Source organism: Bos grunniens, chromosome 24 (genome assembly GCF_055505025.1).
Source record: "Bos grunniens cultivar Pamir isolate PY7600 chromosome 24, Bosgru_T2T1.0, whole genome shotgun sequence".
Lineage (NCBI taxonomy): Eukaryota > Metazoa > Chordata > Mammalia > Artiodactyla > Bovidae > Bos > Bos grunniens.
In genome coordinates this window covers 56,950,574-56,971,828 of record NC_141188.1, presented here as the reverse complement: position 1 = coordinate 56,971,828, position 21,255 = coordinate 56,950,574, and the positions used below count along the sequence as shown (strand labels likewise).

At 40.0% G+C, this 21,255-nt stretch overlaps 1 long non-coding RNA gene across 1 annotated transcript in view; it reads right to left on the bottom strand.

Annotated features, from left to right (window-relative positions):
• The window catches only part of LOC147346326 (uncharacterized), a 49,634-nt gene extending 31,048 nt beyond the window's left edge, over window positions 1–18,586 (bottom strand). The window contains exon 1 of the long non-coding RNA XR_015154115.1: window positions 18,451–18,586. This is a non-coding gene — a long non-coding RNA (uncharacterized LOC147346326). The remainder of the gene's footprint in view (window positions 1–18,450) is intronic.
• Window positions 18,587–21,255: the final 2,669 nt, after the last annotated feature.

Here is a 21,255-nt window from a genome sequence, read left to right as displayed (position 1 = left end):
AAGTAGAGACGTCACTAAATAGGATTAATAGGGTAACTTTATATTGATGGCAATTATAGTTTTCATAGCAGGTATAAGAGTTATAGAGCATTACACTGGGCTTCCCTGGTGGTCCAGTGGTTAAGAATCTGCCTTCCAGTGCAGCAGACGCATGTTTGATCCCTGGCAGGCAACCAGGGTCCTACAAGTCGTGGGGCACTAAGTCCATACGTGGCAAATAGAGAGCCTGCGAGCTCTGGAGCCTGCATGCCACACCTAGAGAGCCCGTGTACCACAGCAAAGACACCGTGCAGCCAAAAAGAGAAAAAAGAAAGAGCTACAAACCATTAACCATCCAGTGGTTCTGTATCAGGAAACATCCGTGAAGCCCAGCTGTCTTCTGCCTCCTCGCCCCTTAGCACCGTTTGGACACAGCATCAAGGGGGAAATGTGCCCTCAGGCGAGGTCAGTGAGTGTCACCTGTGCCCCACATGACTGGCAAAATCCAGGAAGACCTGCAGCACCCAGCTTCCCCTAAGTCGGGTTTCCTGACTATCTTGACCTCACTTCACGCAGTCGGTAAACAGAGTCCTGCCCTATTCCCATATAAGCTGCACAAAAGAACAGTCTTCAAGAAATCAAATTACAGAGATATCTGCTCATCCATCTAAGCACATTTCAGCAAGGTGACACAAGGAAAGATGCTCTAAACACAACGCATAGAAGACTTTACAATAGAGGAAACAGAGTTAATGAAACAGTCACTGCAGGATTTTAATAAAATAAATATACACTTTCCTCAGAAGGACATTAAAAAGCATTACATCTATAAGAATAATTATCTGGATATGTAAGAATTAAAAACTTGGTTGTTAAAATTTAAACTCTGTCCATGGACAAAATAAAATGAGGTGTACTGCTGAAGAATTAATTAGAAAGAAACTGTTATAAAGATTTCTCTAAACATAGTACTGAAGGAAAAAAAATGAGAAAAAGAATAACTGAGACATGCATTAATATCTGCAGAAATTTTAATATTTATCTAATAAATCTAGAAAGAGAAGATAGCAAGAATGAAAAGGAACATGACTAACCAAATAAAAATAGATAATTTTTCCCAATTTAAGAAAGACATGAGTTCCTACATTCAAAATCTCTACCAAATGTTTAGCAGAATGAATTAAAAGCAAAGAAAACTTCCAAACCTAGTCACAGTGTAGTGAATTCAGAAAAATGAAGAAAAAGTTTAAAAAGTTTCCCAAGAGGAAAAAAAACCCACAGATTATCCATAACACAACAAAAATCTTATTTTCATTTGTAATAACAGATGCCAAAAGGAAGTGGGGGAAAGCTCTTTCAGAAAGACAGAATAAAGATATCTGAAAATCCATTCCATCATAAAGGCAATGAGAACACTGGGGGAATAAAACAGCCAAAATCAACATTTTTAGCAATCTGATTATTAATCAAATGCTTGCAACATTGAGGAGCATTCATTTTAAATGTTTGAATCTCAGTAACAACACTGTATTAGTTTTGCTATTGCTGATGGAACAAATCACCTTGAACTTAGTGGGTTAAAACAACAAAAATTTGCTATTTTATTTTTGTGGGTTACAGGTATGACACAGGTCTCACTGATCTAAAATCCAGGTGTCGACAGGGCTGCATTCCTTTCTGGAAGCTCCAGAGAGAATCTGTTTCTTTGTCTTTTCCAGCCCACATTCCTTGGTGCATGGCCCCTATTCCGTTTTCAAAACCAGCCACACTGCATCTGTCTGACCCTTCTTCCATAGTCCATCTCCCTCTGACACAGAAGAGAAAAGTTCTCTGCTTTTAAGGACTCGCAATTAGATTGGGCCCAAGCTAGACAACCTAGGACAATTTCCCCATCTCAGGGCCCATAATCTTAATCACAACTGCAAAGACCCTTGTACCATGTGATATAAAATATTCAGAGGATCCAGAGATTACAGCATGGACATTCCACTTAGCACGAATCGAGTTCTGTGATGTTTGAACTTGCCTTACTCCCATCTCCTTCTCCCCAGACCCATAGTAGCCTCGAAAATGACCAGCCTCACACCACGATGGGGCTTCCGCGGGGGCTCAGTGATAAGGGATCTGCCTGCCAATGCAGGAAACACAGGTTTGATCTCTGGGTTGGGAAGATTCCCTGGAGTAGGAAATGGCAACCCACTCCAGTATTCTTGCCTGGCAAATCCCATGGACAGAGGAGACTGGCAGGCTACAGTCTATGGGGTCATAAAAGAGTGGGACATGACTTAGCTATTGAACAATAAGGCACTATTATAGCTATGAAAGCCAGCAGCTTAACAGTCATTGAAGAGGGGCAAAACAGATTTGGAGTCCCCCAAAAACTTATCCCCAGATAATTGTCCCTCTTAGGGCTGTCTGGCAGCTCCCTGGAAAAATGTCATTCTCAGGGCTTGTCTTTATTTAACCTAATTCTGATCTTCCTCAGGAGAACAACTCTACCCCCAGGGCATTTTTGAAAAACAAGCTGCTGCCTCAGAGAGCATAACAGCTGGGGTAAACAAGAGGCTGACTTGAAAAAAAAAATGTGAAAGGAAAATATGGGAAAGAAGATGCTTTTTCAGGACTTTGAAAAGTTCCAATGTATTCTCGAGATTCCAGAAAGCCACACCCACTTGCAAGGTCGTGTGCATTCCCAAGAAAAATCTGAGAGGACTCTAATCTCTCCTCTGGGCTGTCCTGGAGGCTCTGCACAAAGAGGAAGTGAAGGCTAAGGCAGAGCTCTAAGTTGCCAGAGCCCTGAAGATGTGACCCCAAACACACACACACACATAGAGAGAGAGAGAATAAGGCTGGAGATTTCTTGGTTGAAGACACATAAGAAAATTTCCATCAGATCATAAGCTGACTGCTAAGCTATCCAAGCAGAGCATTCACTGGTCATACAAAACAAAGAATACAAACTTTACAGAATTAGTTCAGGAAAGTCACTAAAAAAAAAAAAACCAAAGAGTAGTTGCAACAGCAACAGTGGACCCTGGGTGGGGAAGGAGTGAGTGTGCATGTGCGTGTGTGTGTGTGTGTGTGCGCGCGCAATTTTCAGAATGTCCACTTTAAATTATTTAAAATGTCCATTTCCAATTTAAAAAACTGCAAGAAACACACACACACAATTTTATTCAGGGCAAATGAGTCAACAGAAACTGTCCCTAAGGAACTGCAGATGTTGAACTTACTAGGCAAAGAGTTTGAATCGGGTATTATGAATATGTTCAAAGAATTAGAGAAAACCATGTCCAAAGAAAAGAAACATATAAGAATGATGTTTCAGCAAACAGAGAATGTGACGATGAGGTCCAAACTGTTAAAAAGAACCAAACAGAAATTGTGAAGTTGAAAAGCACAATAACTAAAAAAAAAAAAAAAGAAAAGAAAAGCACAATAACTGAAGTTAAAAATAAAATTCACTAAATGGGCTTGACAGCAGAACTGAGCTGGCAGAAAAATGAACTGCCAAACTTAACGATAAGTCAAGTGAAACTATTTAGTCTAAAGAACAGAAAGAAAAAAGAATAAAAATAAATGAACACATCTCAGAGATTTCTAAGATATCATCAAGCATACCAACTTACATTTACCTTTGTCTCGTCATGCGGAGTCCTGGACAGTCAAGACACATACCCTTCTTTCCCCTTAGTCAAAGATGACAATCACTCCCTTTTCTGAACTGTACCCATCCCGTCGTAAGTCATCATTGGGCGCCCCAAACCAAGCCTTCACATGTGCCTGGTTCCTGGTCTGTTTAGAGGTTGGTTCTTCATATTGAGCTTATCTTGATTTCAATCTCTGGCATTTTGTTCAGCATACTTTTTTTTCATAAATTTTTTTCATGAAATTTTTCAATTCCATTAAAATATTATTTATCTTGACTACTGAGATTTTTGATGTCTTAAATTTGGTGTCTGAGAAAATCACCTCACTCACATTACCCTTGTCCTAATCTCATTTCCAGCCTTCCCTTTGATTTTGTGAAGAAATATTTCTGTTTAAAATAACAGAAACTGGAAACCAAAGAACCCTGGCTGATTCAAGGGAATAAAAGGATAAAGCACTAATATGACATGTCAAAAAAAAATTCCTGCACACTTGAACATTGCAGGAGGAAAACTGTAAAAACTAGTAAGATCTCTTAGTAAGGTTCAGTGTAGTTCAGTTCAGTCATTCAGTCTGACTCTTTGCACGCCAGGCCTCCCTGTCCATCACCAACTCCCAGAGTTCACTCAAACTCACGCCCTAAGATAGGCGGTCACAAAATATACAAAATCATTAGTTTTAATACAAGAAATACCAAATATCTGGAATAAATATAATGAAAAAAGTATTCCATTTACTTTACAGATATATATGTCCTAAAACTGAATTAACAAAAAAATATGTAGATCCTGTTTAAGGAAAATCACAAAACATTTTTGAGGGATATAAAGTAGATCTAAATAGCCAGGGAGATATAGTATATTCTTGGACTGGAGAATTCAATATTATTGATATTTATACAGCTTTTCTAAAACTATAATTTCAAAAAGTTGAATTTAAAATTTAATTTCATGCACTTATAATCCAACCCTTTGAAATGCTTTAACTAAAATTGTATCCTAAAATTCATCTAGAAAATTAAATCTGTTACAGCCAGGAACTTTTTAAACAGCAAAACACCTGTCCTGTCAGATTATAAAATGAATTATAAAACTGTAAAATTTAATCGTGTTTAATAGTATAGCTTTAGTCCTAGAATAGATAGATCAATGAAACAGATTAAATAAATAAACTAATAAAAGTAAATAAACTGATGCGTAGATACAAGAAATTAGTGCAAATTAAAATAGGAATTTCAAGTGAGACAGATGGATTAATCAATAAGTATTATTGGAACAGTTAGGTTGCCATTTAGAAGAAAGCTAAAATTAGAATTCAGGTCACCCATGCACCAAAACATATCCCAGATGGATTAAAAGGTTAAATGTAAAATATTCAAACACACATACAATGTATGATGACTATTTAGGCAAGGGTTGCTGTCTCTAAATAAGATAACAAAATGAGATAATTATGGAAAATATTGGTATATGTAACTATATGAAAATATAAAATATCAATTATCTAATGACAGAAATGATGAAGAAGTGCTAAAATAACCCATTAAACAGAGGGAGAAAAAAATGGCAAAGTTTGACAAATTCTTTCCTTGAAAATAAGCCATTTTAGGATTTTATTCTATCAAATTTTAAATAATTGATAATAAATGGATAATAATTCCAATTTATGTATTTATTTGTCCACTTGTGCTGCTTTGTGGGATATTAGTTCCCTGATGAGGGACTAAAGAGTGAAAGCATTGAGTCCTAACCACTGGACCACCAGGGAATTACCAACCATTCCTATTTAAATAGATGGCTAGCACAGAAAAAGGATGCTAAAAAAGAAAAGAAAGAAGGAAGAATCTCAAATTGAACATTTCTTTAAAATAAGAATATATGACATAATAATCTCCCAACAAATGTCATACACAAAGACACAAAGGATATTCAAATTATGATTTCTTCTCTTATAACTCAATATTGAGGGGGAAAGTTATGTTAGTCTCAGTAGATGCTAAAAAATGTATTTGAAACAGTTTAAACACTCTTTTGCAGCAATAATTCTCACTGAGCTAAGAACAGAAGAAAAATTCCTTAAAATGAATAAATACAGTGTGATAACAGCTGTTAGTTTCCCCAATCTCTATTCTCTCCTTCTCCCGTGGTGGGAGAATTTTTAGCTGGCATGAGGGCAAGACTCAAGCTGTGTGTTTTATAGGGCACATCAACAATCTAGAATGATCAGAGATAAACCACTACACCACTCTGTACTGCTTACATCCGGATTTAGTATGCATCACTGTTACTTTGAGTCTTTGTATTATGGCAGCTAAACCTACACGCTAAATAATACAGACAATTACCAGAAATCTAAAGCAAACATCATGATGTTATTTTTCAATGGTCCTCATTAAAGCTAGCTGTTTGCTATATCTGCTACAAATTAATATGATACTAGCAAAATAGCCAATCCAATAAGAAAAAAAAAAGGAAGGGGAAGGAATGAAAGAAACAAAATTGTCATTATATTCAAGTGTATGACGGTCTATCAAAAATTTAGAAAGATTAACAGTAAAGCTATTAAAAATCTCTCACCAAATTCAATGAAAGGTCCATTTGTTAAGCGTCTATAGATTAGCAATAAGAAATTTTAAAATGCAATTGGAAAACAAGATGTAATTCATTAATGCAAAAGAACTTTAAAATATCTAGAAGTGAGTCTAACAAAAAATATGCAAGAGGTATATGAAGATAAATATAAAACTTTACTGAGGGGTCTTGAGGATGACCCCAATCAAAATTCCCCAAAAATAGTTTTAAAGAAGCTCTACAATCTGACTTGAGAGAGAAAATACAAAAGATTGCCTGTGAAATTTTTTTAAAATAACAGTTAAAGGAGACATTCCCTATAAGTTACCAGAATACTATATATAGTAATTAATATATTATTTTATAGCTTAAAATTATATTTATTTTATTATAATTAAATAATTACTTTATTTATGAGTAGAGTAATACAATGGCACACTAACATAGGAATGGACAAATAGACTCTGGACAAAATAAAGTTGAAGAATATGTGTGTTATACACACACACACACACACACATATACACACACACTCTTACAATTTTTAGCATATGGTTATGGAGATACTTCCTGAAGGAGATAGACTATTCATTTATTGGAACTGGGACAACTAGATAGAAAGAAAAAACAAACTTAGATTTTTCTCTCACACCACATATAAAGTCAGATTCTACATAGCTTGAAAGTTTAAACATTTTTAATCTATGAAATCATGAAATAGAAAATTGGAGGAAAATCAGAAGACAAAAATAAAAATTATGACAGATTTTACCATATGAAAATGAATAACTTCTTTACAAGGAAAGACGGTAAAACAATATTAAAAGACAAGGGACAGATTAAGAGAAAATATCTGCACAGTATGTAACAGATGAAGGCTTAATATATGCAATGTGTAAAGAGACAAATAAGCCTAACTTAAAATTAAGAAATTAATTTGAAGATTCAATTCAAAGAAAAAGAAGTGCAAATGGTCACATACATCAGAAAATATGTTCCATTTCACTAGTAATTAGGAAAATACAAATTAAAACAACACTGAGATTATATTTTTCACCAGATTGGCAAATATTTGAAATTTCCATAACATCTAGTGTGAGAAAACAGAATTTCTTATTCACTGTTAATAAGAGTGTAAATTGATACAGTCTTATTTAAGGACAATTTGGCAGGAACTATCAAAATTATGAATACCCTTTCACCCACATTCTAGGAGATTACTCCAGAGAAATATGTGCAAATAAACACAAAGATATCTTCACAGATTGACTTTTGAATCACAGTAAAAATTTTAAATTGACCCAAATAACCTTCCAAAGAGGAATTTTCTGGCGAGAGAAGTTTTCCCCTTTCATCTTTTTTTTTTTTTTTAAATGAGAATAGAGTCACATACCTATGCATTTAAAAACAATACACAGAGGCTTCTCTGGTGGCTTGATCCTTGGTCTGGGGGGATCTAATTAAGCCCTTGCATCACAAATACTGAGCCAGAGCTCTAGAGCCCACAAGCCGCAACTGCTGGGCCCAGGTGCGGCGGCTACTGAAGCCCCTGTGCCTAGAGTCTGTGCTCCGCAACTAGAGAAGACACTGCAACAAGAAGCCTGCACCCCTCACCTAGGGAGCAGTCCCCGCCCTCCACACCTAGACAAAAGCCCTCCCAGCAACAAAGACACAGCACAGCCAAAAATAAATACATAAACTTTAAAAAAAAAATAAAAACAATACAAGATGATGATGTTCATGAAAAAAATGAATATGTGCTGTGACCCACCATGTGCTTTGAGGGTCAGATTAGTTCCCAGGAAATTAAGCCGGATGCGGTTAGAACTAAATGGCATCAGGAATTTTAGGAACTTAACAAAATTCTAAAGTTTACCTGGAATGAAATAGCAATAGCAGTGAAGAAATTGGGGGGAGGTGGGGCAAGGGATAGCAACTTTATTTGGAAAGCCAGTACATTGAGATGATGGTAGACAAGCACCCCAAAGAGCCATCTTACTGGGGTTTGGATGCCAGTTTTATTTTGTATAACAAAGATTTTTTAAATTATTTTTTTATTGAAGGATAATTGCTTTACAGAATTTCATTGTTTTCTGTCAAATCTCAACACGAATCAGCCATAGGTATACATATAACCCTTTCTTTTGAACTTCCCTACCATTTCCCTCCCCATCCCACCCCTCTAGGTTGATACAGAGCCCCTGCTTGAGTTTCCTGAGTCACAGAGCAAATTCCTGCTGGCTATCTATTTTAAATATGGCAATGTAAGTTTCCATGTTACTCTCTCCATTCATCTCACCCTCTCCTCCCCTCTCCCCATGGCCACACGTCTATTCTCTACGTCTGTTTCTCCACTGCTGCCCTGGAAGTAAATTCTTCAGTACCATTTTTCTAGATTCCATATATATGCATTAGAATATGATATTTATCTTTCTCTTTCTGACTTACTCCTCTCTCTATAAAAGGTTCTAGGTTCATCCACCTCACTAGAACTGACTAAAAGGTGTTCCTTTTTTACAGCTGAATAATATTCCGTTGTGTATATATGTACCACAATGTCCATATCCATTCATCTGTTGATGGACATCTAGATGGCTTCCATGTTCTAGCTATTGTAAATAGTGCTGCAATGAAAAATGGGATACATGCATCTTCTCAATTTTTGTATAAAAAGAAATTTTTGACAAAGATAAGAACTTATCTCACTAGAGGCTGAAATTGTATCAATATAAGTAAGGTACCTTGGAGCCTCCCAAGTGGCCCAAGTGGCAAAGAACCTGCCTGCCAATGTAAGAGACTCAGGTTCAATCCCTGGGTGAGAAAGATCCCCTGGAGGAGGGCATGGCAACCCACGCCAGCATTCTTGCTCGGAGAATCCCATGGACAGAGGAGCCTGGATGGCTACAGTCCAGGGGGTTGCAAAGAGTTGGACACGACTGAACAACTAACAATTTCCCGCGTGTTCCATTACACTGCCTTGAATGGAGCAGCTCATCATCTTAACAAGATTTTGGGGCTTCCCTGGTGTCTCAGACAGTAAAGAATCTGCCTACAATGCAGAAGACCTGGGTTCAATCCCTGGGTAGCGAAGATCCCCTGGAGAAGGGAATGGCAACCCACTCCAGTACTCTTGCCTGGAGAATTCCATGGACAGAGGAGCCTGGTGGGCTACATTCCTTGGGGTCACAAAGAGTCAGACACAACTGAGCAACTAATACGGAAGTAAAAGTACGTAGCATTTAAAAGAAAAACTTACAAGCACAGTAATGAAACAAAGTAGAGATTGAATTTAAAAACTTAGCACCAGCTTCATAAGGACAATAGAAAGATCCAGTAGAGAAGGGATGTATTAACCTAACAAGTACTATTGAATTTGGTTAGACATTTGCAGAATGGGTTATGTGAAATATGGTTTATTTATATGGCCTACCATTCATTAAAATAAATTAAAAATAGATTAGAGATATGAAAAATGTCAAACCATAGAAAATCTAAAAGAAAATATAGATGAATATTTATAAAATTTCTAGAGGGTAAGAAGTTAAGCAGGAGAGAAAATTATCAATGAAAAGATCAATAATATGACTACTAAAATCATATTTCTATATCTCAAGGCATAATTAAAATGGACAGAAAGCAATAAAGTTGAAAAATTATTTGCAGCAAATAAGTTGAGAAAAAAGTTGGTGCCTTTTATGTAAATAAAGAAAAAGAAAGAAAGAAAAGATAGCACTATAAGCTGTGTCCATCTCTTGCAACCCCATGAACTGTAGCCCACCAAGCTCCTCTGTTCATGCCATTCTCCAGGCAAGAATACTGGAGTGGGTTGCCATTTCCTTCTCCAGGGGAACTTCCCGACTCAGGAATTGAACCCAGGTCTCCCTCATTGCAGGCAGATGCTTTACCGACTGAGCTACGTGGGAAGCCCTTTATGTAAATAAAGTATTCATATAAATTGATAACAGATCCTCAAAAATAGACAAAGAGCTAAAAGAGATCATTTACAAAGTTGGATTAAAACAGGTAGAAAAAAAAGAAAAGTCAAATAAATGCAAAGTAAATCAACACTTCGAGTCTATTGTTGCCTATTCTATCAGATGAAAATTAATGTTATTTATTAAGGGCTTTGACTGTGTGGATCACAATAAAATGTGGAAAATTCTGAAAGAGATGGGAATACCAGACCACCTGACCTGCCTCTTGAGAAATCTGTATACAGGTCAGGAAGCAACAGTTAGAACTGGACGTGGAACAACAGACTGGTTCCAAATAGGAAAAGGAGTACGTCAAGGCTGTGTATTGTCACCCTGCTTATTTAACTTATATGCAGAGTACATCATGGGAAACGCTGGACTGGAAGAAGCACAAGCTGGAATCAAGATTGCCAGGAGAAATATCAATAACCTCAGATATGCAGATGACACCACCCTTATGACAGAAATTGAAGAGGAACTCAAAAGCCTCTTGATGAAAGTGAAAGAGGAGAGTGAAAAGGTTGGCTTAAAGCTCAACATTCAGAAAATGAAGATCATGGCATCCAGTCCCATCACTTCTTGGGAAATAGATGGGGAAACAGGGGAAACAGTGTCAGACTTTCTTTTGGGGGGCTCCAAAATCACTGCAGATGGTGACTGCAGCCATGAAATTAAAAGACGCTTATTCCTTGGAAGGAAAGTTATGACCAACCTAGATAGCATATTGAAAAGCAGAGACATTACTTTGCCAACAAAGGTTCGTCTAGTCAAGGCTATGGTTTTTCCTGTGGTCATGTATGGATGTGAGTTGGACTGTGAAGAAAGCTGAGTGCCGAAGAATTGATGCTTTTGAACTGTGGTGTTGGAGAAGACTCTTGAGAGTCCTTTGGACTTCAAGGAGATCCAACCAGTCCATTCTGAAGGAGATCAGCCCTGGGATTTCTTTGGAAGGAATGATGCTAAAGCTGAAACTCCAGTACTTTGGCCACCTCATGGGAAGAGTTGACTCATTGGAAAAGACTCTGATGCTGGGAAGGATTGGGGGCAGGAGGAGAAGGGGACGATAGAGGATGAGATGGCTGGATGGCATCACTGACTCGATGGACATGAGTCTGAGTGAACTCCGGGAGTTGGTGATGGACAGGGAGGCCTGGTGTGCTGTGATTCGTGGGGTCCCAAAGAGTCAGACACGACTGAGCGACTGAAATGAACTGAACTGAACTGGTAGTTCAGACAGTAAAGAATCTGCCTGCAATACAGGAGACCTGGGTTTGATCCCTTGGTCAGGAAGATTCCTGGAGAAAGGAACGGCTACTCACTGCAGTATTTTTGCCTGGAGAGTCCCATAGACGGAGGAGTCTGCGTGCTATAGTCTTTGGAGTCACAAAGAGTTAAACATGACTGAGAGAATAACACACATGTACCCATTAATTAACGTACTACCCCATTACAGACAGCAGAGTGAAAATTTTAGAAATCAATTTGGCATTCTGCATCAGAAGTCTATATGAGTTTCCACAATGCAGGTTACCTCTGAGGATCTTTCCTAAGAAAATAATTCTTAATATACATAAGAAAGCTGTAAGCACAATGATTTCATGGCAGCATTATTATAACAGCAAGAGTTTGAGATCATATAGAAATTTTGAAATAATTCAATAATAATGGATTAATCCATTAATTAATCCACTCAGTACAATATGCAGATATCAACAGTGACTTTAGTTTAGACTAAAATGATAAAATGCCTAACATAAAATAGTATAAAAAAAAGCCAGAAAGACACTTCTACAGTTGAGACACTCTCAATTCTCTACAAAATGCAGAATTTAAAACATAAAGAGTGAAAAGAAATACACCAAAGACTGACTTTCTATGACTGATAAGTTTTGGGTAATTCACCCCAAACATTTAAAATGTTTTCTACATTTTCCAACTCTCTAAAATAAATGTTTATAAAAACTAAAACTTTATTTTATGAAACTGTCTGGAACAATCTGATGGACATTCCACCACATAAGCTGCCCAAGCGCAGGACTCTGGGGATGCTCATTAGAAAATGATGAGTTAATTAAAGTTGTGCGCTTCATCTCTGTGGCAAGGATTTCCTTTAATCCAACAGTGGTTTTCTCTCCATTTGCAGCGTGTGGTTTCTGGATGAAAACCTGAGAACAGACTGACCCTCCGGCCACAGCTACTCACGTCAGAGACGTGCATTTGCAGGTGTGAGCTGTTTGCTTTGGTTTGCCAAGTCAAAAGAGCCGAGCTTCCCGCTGTGGTGAGAGTTTCCAACTTCAGATGGAGCAGGAGAAATTCTAAACTGTTTGCCCTTTGCACATGTGAAATATTACTGAAATTTACCGATTTTTCCCTGATGTTTTTTTTTCTGGGCTTTTATCACTATCCTGAAAATAAACACAGAGAAGGCTAGCATACCAAATGTGCTCTGGGGAACCTGGCAAAGGGATGTTTTCCTGAGTTGTACTAGTGCTCCAGTGCTCCTGGCTTGACTTGAGAGCAAAGAGAGAGAAATATAAAGGCCATGTTTTTCCCCTCCAGGACTTTATTACAGACTTGAATGACACAGTAGGACTTGTACCAAAGCTACCACACAGGAAGTAGGGACACTTTCACAAGGAGCAACAGGAAACCAGGAAAAACTTGGGACATATTCCCACACCAGTTTGTCCAGGGTCAAAGACTCTGGACACTGTGTTCTCCAGCTCAGCCTCCTCTCTCCCTAGTGGGTGAGCACTAGCTAGTGCTAGTGCTTAGTTGCTCAGTCGTGTCCGACTCTGTGACCTGGAGGACTGTAGCCTGCCAGGCTCCCCTGTCCATGGGATTCCCCAGGCAAGAATACCGGAGTGGGTAGCTCCATCCTCTTCTCCAGGGGATCTTCCTGACCCAGGCATTGAACCCGGGTCTCCTGCATTGCAGCCAGATTCTTTACCATCTGAGCCACCAGGGGAAGCCTGTTTGAGTACTAGTTATTGCTAGGTAGGGCCACAAAGCTGAAAAGCATCATTGTCTATGGTGATGGAGAGACAAATCCCTTCACAATCTCTTTCTGGGGTTTCCATACAGATCACAGAACACATCTCAGGACTACCTCCTGGCTGCACAACTTTCTCATGATTTCCCCACAATCATGCACGCCCCAGCCATTCCCCCTGCTCTGTAGGTATTTTCACCCACAGAAAATCCAAAGAGTCTGGAACACAGAGGTAAGCAAGAGTATCTCTATAGCATCCCAAAATAATCTGGGGGAAAAAAAATCCTCATTGAGTACATTCTGTGGCCTTGGGTTTTAGCCGTTTCTCAACAGCCTTCTGCTGTTGCATTGGAGGCATGTATGGCCATTTTAAGAGTAGAAAGGGGCCAAGGGAACACCCCACTAACAATGAGTCTTAAGGACTCACCAAGGTGTTGAAGAGCTATCACCAGATACCTGGTCATAGTATTCCCCAAGCACATCAGACCCCATATATTACAATAAACAGGAAACAGTGGTCGAAATGAATTTGGTAACAGCGCAAGTAGAGGAAGATCAACAACTACAATACCCTAAGGAAGAAAACAGAGTTGAGAACACCACTGAGGTTTCTTGAAATGCAATTAAACCCATGAGTTTGTCATTGAGGAGCCTCGCCATTCCTTTAATGCCTATCTTGGGCTTGAAAGCCCATCTCGGTAAAACAGATGAAATAGGAGGAGCCAGCTCTGGGCTGGATACTGGGGAATATAAAACAAGTGGAAAGGATGAAAGATGAATGCAGGAATTCGCTTTCAATTAATTTGTAACCAGGTTATGTGGTTCATAAATAATATTAAATCAATCATTTAACTATCATTTTTGTTGTTGTTTAGTTGCTAAGTCGTGTCTGACTCTTCTGCAACTCCATGGACGGTAGCCTGCTAGGTACCTCTGTCCACAGGATTTCCCAGTCAAGAATACCAGAGTGGGTTGCCATCTCCTTCTCCAGGGGATCTTCTTGACCCAGGAACTGAACTCAGGTCTCCTACTTGGCAGGCAGATACTTTAGCACTGAGCCATAAAGGAAGCCCAACTATAGTTTAATTATTCAATTTCTTTATTATGTGGTTCATAAATAAATTTGGCTATATATCAAGAGTGATGAGTGATTAAGAAATAAATGCTGATTGTGTAACTGTACAAGATATGGTTCCCGCATTGTTTCCACTGGGACACTTGGGATAATGGTGATGAGTGATGGTGGTAATGATCATGGTGATAGATAACACCCCACTATTCACATACTGGGCTTCCCTGGTAGCTCAGGTGGTACAAATCCACCTGCAATGCAGGAGACCCCGGTTCGATTCCTGGGTCAGGAAGATCTGCTAGAGAAGGGGTAGGCTACCCACTCCAGTATTCTTGGGCTTCCCTAGTGCTCAGCTGGTAAAGAATCTCCTGCAATGCAGGAGACCTGGTTTGGATCCCCAGGTTGGGAAGATGCCCTGGAGAAGAGAACAGCTACCCACTCTAGTATTCTGGCCTGGAGAATTTCATGGACTGTATAGTCCATAGGGTTGCAAAGAGTTGGACACAACTAAGCGACTTTCATTTCACATATTAGCCAACTTAATTATTGTAACTCTAAGAGGCTAATTAGAATCTCCACTGTGCAGGCAAGGAAGCTGAACTGTAAGGAAGTTAAGTAACTTGCTCACACATCCAGCATGCGACAGTTCCAGAGTTTGAACCCAGATGAACTGGCTTTAGAGATTATGTTCTTAACCTCAGTGCTCTGCTGTCTCATCAAGCGAAGAGGTTGGATGACACAAGTCCCATGATCAGGGGCTGCTGTGCTTCATTGTGTTCAGAGGCTGCAAGGTATACACACATTTTTGATGTGAGTGATATTTTTTCTTCATTGAGAGATTATTAACATACCAAACAATTTACCCTTTTGAACCACAATTCAGTGGTTTTTAACATATTCATAAGTTGTGTACACATCACCACATGACTATCTAATTCCAGAACATACTTATTACCCTAAAAAGAAACCCTGGACCCATCCCCATCTCCTCCAGCCCTAATCTACTAATCTACTATCTATCTCTAGAGATTTGCCAATTCTGAATATGTCATATAAATGAAGTCATACAATATATGGCCTTTTGTATCCAGCTTGTTTCACTTGGCATAATAATGTTCTCAAGGTTCAATCATGTTGTAGCATGTATCAGTAATTTTTTTATTGCTTAATAAAAGTGTATTGTCTGGACGTATCTAGTTTGTTTATCCATCCATCTGTTATGGCTGTTTGGGTTGTTTCCACTTTGGGGTTATGGTGAATAATGCTGCTATGACTATTTGACTATCCATGTACAAATTTTCATGTGAACATGTTTCTACTTCTCTTGGGTATGAACCTCAGCATGGAATTGCTGGGTCATATGGTAACTCAGTCAGAAAATTGAATGTCAGGACGGAGTTTAAGTCTACCAGCAGATGCTGTGGGCTTCCCTGGTGGCTCAGATGGTAAAGAATCTGCCTGCAATTCAAGAGACCTGGTTTCGATCCCTGGGTCAGGAAGATCCCCTGGAGAAGGAAACGGCAACCCATTCTAGGATTCTTATTTGGGAAATCCCATGGACAAAGGGGAGCCTGGAAGGCTGTAGTCCATGGGGCTGCAAAGAGTTGGACACAACTGAGTGACTAACACACACACACGGCAACTCAGTTAAAGATTTATGAGCAAGTGATATTTTAAAAGGTAACTTGCAATATGTTCAGATTTACTTTTTGCAAATAAACTATGCACAAACTTTGATACTTTAGAATTACTTTTAAAATGACTTGCTGAACACCACACAAGCGCTTACAGTGCATTGTTTCAAAGAAAAAAAGACCCATGGGAGACAGAATGGTGGAGGAGAGGTATTCATATAGTGCTTGCTAATTTCTCAGCAGAAGAGTAAGCATGGAGATTCAACAGAATTGAGCAAACCCAGCTGTCGGTTCTGCTCTTCCTTTGGTGAAGAATACCAAAGAGGCTGAAAAATCTGAACTAACTTCGTGTTAGACAGCTCTGTTAAAAGGCACAGTGGATTCTATACCCCTCTAAAGAGCTGTACTTCCCATCTTCTTACCTTGATTTAAATTAAAGAAAACAGAGGGCCAATGGATTGTAGGAGCTTGGAATTTTTCTACTGTGAAGAGTGATTTTTCCCATTGTTTGTGTTCAAAGTTGATTTCCTTTCATTAGACTAACCTGAATATTTTCTTGTTGGAAATATTATAAAAAAGGTAGTAGTGGAGCCCGTCTCCCCTTCTATAGATGATATGAATGTTCATCTATCTTTCCAGAACAATCTCAAATTATTCCATCAAGTGAACAGTCTGACCTGGAGGGGGACATGGGGGAACATGGCATCTGATGAACTCAAGTGTTGTCCAAGAGGACAATCACTGTCTCCACGCCTCCGTCCTCAATTTTTCTTTAAATAAGGTCAGTCTTTAGAGGATAAACTCATAAATCTCTCAGTGTATTTTGCCCCCCCAGAATGAGAGGGGCTGAATTTACCTATTAGCAGATTATTACTTGTTTTCAGCAAACTCTGCTGCTACCAAAAATCTACCATGTGATTTGAGAGAAGAGTACATTCTTTCTGCAATATGTTTTTCTTATTAGCTGTCTGCCAGGGCTATTATAGGGAAAGAAAACAGAAAACTTCAATCTGTGACCATATGGCCAATGTATGTCCCTTTCTTTGGTTCCTGGGGAAACATTCTTTTTTAAATTTCAAAACTGGGTGACTGGTTAATTTTATTTTCTTGACCATCAGTGCCATAGTTGCTTAATTTGAAAAATTCTTATAAAGTATCTGCTTTTAAAACAGGAAACTTCATGGCATACTGGCTTTGAAGTCAGGGAGAATGGGATTTGAAACTTGATTGCTGTTCAATAGTTATGTATTTACACAATATACGCTTACACACACATTTATGTATCTTTGGGTAAGATATTTGACCTCTCTGAGTCTGGATTAAATGAAACGATGTAGATCAAATTCCCTTAAGAGTGCTTGCACATAGTAACAGCTCAATAAACAAGAGATTATTTTTTATTAATTTATCACTCTGTGATAAAGACTCTCTGGATAAAACAGTATGGACGAGTTGCTGAGGTAACAAGTGGGATCAGCCAATCAGCTTCCTTCATTCTCTGCTTTCTTTTTATTTATTCTCTGGGCATCATGCTTTTGTGTCTATTCAATCGCAGACACGGTCTAAGTACTGTCAGGACCCCACCCGAACATATCTGGCCTGCTTGTAACAGCTCTCCGGCTCCACAATGAGCGCCGCTAACGTGCCCAGAGGTGATGAGCGTGGAAACACAGCTGCTGGAAGCCGCCCTCATCCCGGACCCTCTTTGGTCTCTCCCTGCTGGCTCCAGGCATTTGCTGCGTCGGCTCTCCGGCCTCCTGCGGCCGGCTCAGGGCGCGTGGCGCTGGCTTGCTGCAGTAGAGTCCGCATTAGCTCCTGGTCTGTAGCCGAGCCGCAGTCCCAGTTCATCTGATTGATTCGCTCCCGAGCACGGGCGAGCTCGACCAGCTCAGCAGCTCTTTATGACATCTGGCACAGACAGCAAATTCCTTCCAGCTCAACTCGTGGAGCTAGGCTCTGTCCTGCCTTAAAACCAGCCCCAGCTCCTCAATTACCTTCTGCCCTTATTCATGCCCTGCCAATTCCTCTTTGCTGGAATCCGGATGAGGCTGCTGCATATGCCAGGGCTGAGAACCACTGGTGAGCACTCATGGGCCTCCTCCATGTCAAGATGGCACTTGGAACTTGGCCAAAGGAAGCCTGGCTCAGACAGGGTTCATCGCAGGTAAGAGGAAGGTATGATCACCTTGGGAAGAAATCTGCCTGTAAGTCTGATGTGTCTTGAAAAAGGGACAGAGCTGCCCACTCTCTGACGTGGGCTGGTCTGGCGCCCGGATCCAAAGACCACAGGGTGTGGCTCTGAAGAAAGGTTATCCTCAACACGCCCAGCGAGCAAGCACACGCACCCTCGCGGGATGGAGGCCATGGCTTTCTGGCCTTTGAGATTACCCTCCTCAGGAAGGGACACTCTCTCTCTCTTTCAGACCTGAACTCAAAGAAGTCTTGCTACTTGGGAGAAGCCCCTCTTACAGGGCAACTTGCCTCCCCTTCTCTGTAGCAGAAGGACTTGCCACGGGGCAAACACAGAGGAAAAAGTGGACGGTGCCACTGGAGAGGAAGAGGAGGTGGCAATACTTACCTCAGGCTTGACAGAAGTCCTGCAGAAGGTGCTCTGGAGTTTGCCCAGCTTTGCTTCTTTCCTCTCCTGTCGTTTTACCTCATGCTTGCCCAGACATGTCATCCACAACAGCCTCAAAACTGGAAACATCTCTGGCCTCACAGGAAGAGGGAGAGCTCCCTGAGCATACTCTCCAGAGGCTTGGTGGGGAGCAGGAAATGGAGTCAAAGGGCGCATCTGGAGCATCATTCCTCTTCCTGACACTTAGACCGTCTTCTCTCTCTCTCCTCTTCCCTTTGAAGATAGGAAGCACACACACTCCGAGATCCATTTCCTCACACTCCGAGGTGAAAATATCCAGATGAGTGGTATCCTCATAGAAAGGGATCAACTTAATCATTAAAATATGCATGTTTGTTTTGACATTCCAAACAATATTCAGCCCAAACAAGTTTCCAGACCCCTGAGCCGTAATAGACTGTGAAATGAAGAAGGGGGTGGGAAAGAGTAGTATCAAAAAAAAAAAAAATCACTGATTACCACACATTCTAGAAGTTCAGAATCTCTCAATAATGCATCTCCATCGAGTCCCCTACACAGAGCCATTCCACTGAAAACCAGGTCACAGCTCATCCGCCTGTCCAAGTTCTGCTTTAGAAATTAAGACACTGTGTGTGGTGCCATAGGTATTTTGGCCACATCATCAGCAGAAGTCCTACCATATTCATCAGCATGAGATGCAGGATGACCTTTTTATTATTATTGGATGGGACAATGATTGAAGACCACAACCAGGAATGTTTCCTGGTCTCCTATTGAAGACTGATGGGGTTCCATGTTTGTAATCCCATTCATTTTTACTCAAGTGATTTTGGATCCAAATGGATGTCATGGATGGCTGTGAGGATGGGATGAAACTCCATATGAGAAGCTCAGGAGAAAGGCTGTGGTCACTGTGGAAATTCAGAAAGGGGGGACCCAAAGACAACTATGAGCCAGTCGCTGTTCTTGAGACATTAACAGTATAGTAGATGGTGTCAATAAACTAATAATTACAATGGAGTGTGGCACACAGAGCCTGAACAAGGCAGCTAAGTACTCATATGAAGGGGAGGTTAATTCCTTCCCAAGCTGATGGGGTCAGAGAAGACCCCCCAGAGGAGGTAACCTTGTGAGGCAGAAGTAATTGTCACTCGCATTTAAAAGATGCAGCACCCATGGCTCAGCAAGACAAAATGATTTCCTGAAGGTAACACAGCTATTAACCCACAAACAAGGTCTTCCGGTTCCCAGCCTTGCTCTCTTTCCGTGACACCAAAGCTGCCGTGGGTGCGGGTTGGGGGTGGTAGTGGGAGGGGGAGTTAAGAAGAGGTTTTCAGGGGTGGTGGGCTGCGAGTAGTCAGAGAAGGAGCAAATAGCTTTTCTGTCCTGATCATAGCAGGAGAAAGCATAAGAGCCTCAACAGAGCAGCTTGCAAGCAAGCAGTAGGGATAGTCAGCTGTATGACATGAATGCAAACACTAAGAATTCTTGTTCAAAATTTCTTGACAAGGGGATGGAGTATCTAAAATTAAAAAAAAAAAATCAGTAAATGTTAGGAATCATCAACATTATTATTACTATTATTATGCTTTTAAGATACCAGATTATGTCCTGAGAAAGGAAACACTGAGTATTCAAAGGATTAGAGAGTAGAGGAAGATACAGGCCTCATTGTGGAATCAAAGAAGACTTCATTGTGGAAGCTCATCAGGAGAAAGCTGTAAGTGGGAAGGGGACCCTATACCAGCCTACCCATCCTGCCTCCTTCAAAAGGAACACATGGGCTGGAAGTGTCAGAAGCATCTCTCCAAACTGCCCATCCTGCCTCGGCTTCCATCAACCAGACATTCATCAAATAACCAGAGAATCCACCCATCACATGGACAAAAATGCAGTCTCTGGAGTGAGACTGCCTGAGTTCAGAGCCTCGCTCTGTCTCTTAGCAATGGTGTAACTTGGGAAATTTTCTTCATCATTCTGTACCTCCATTTTTCCCAGATAAAAATTGAGCATAATAATCATCGTAATAACTTACCTGATAAGGCAGATATGAGAGTTAAACAACTTAATCAATTAAATTAAACATGTAAGAAGCACCTTTGCAAATACTACTTTCATGATATAAGTGCTGTCATTGTTATAATTAGCATTATTATTAGAGTGAGCTAGGAAATAAACCGTAATCCCTGCTCACGATCTAGTAAAGGAAAAGACAGTGATGGGGATAAACATGGTAGTGGCACAGAGCAAGGTAAGGGGCACTGCATTCTTGAAGAGGTAATATCCAAGTTGACTTTTCAAGCAATTAGGAAAAGGCGTTCAAGAAAGAGAAAATTGGTCAACAGGAGATATGATATGACATGGCTTTTAGGCAGCTGTACATTCAAAAAACTAAGATCACTGCATCTGGTCCCATCACTTCATGGGAAATAGATGGGGAAACAGTGGAAACAGTGTCAGACTTTATTTTGGGGGGCTCCAAAATCACTGCAGATAGTGATTGCAGCCATGGAATTAAAAGACGCTTACTCCTTGGAAGGAAAGTTATGACCAACCTAGATAGCATATTAAAAAGCTGAGACATTACTTTGTCAACAAAGGTCCATGTAGTCAAGGCTATGGTTTTTCCAGTGGTCATATATGGATGTGAGAGTTGGACTGTGAAGAAAGCCAAGCGCCAAAGAATTGATGCTTTTGAACTGTGGTGTTGGAGAAGACTCTTGAGAGTCCCTTGGACTGCAAGGAAATCCAACCAGTCCATCATAAAGGAGACCAGTCCTAGGT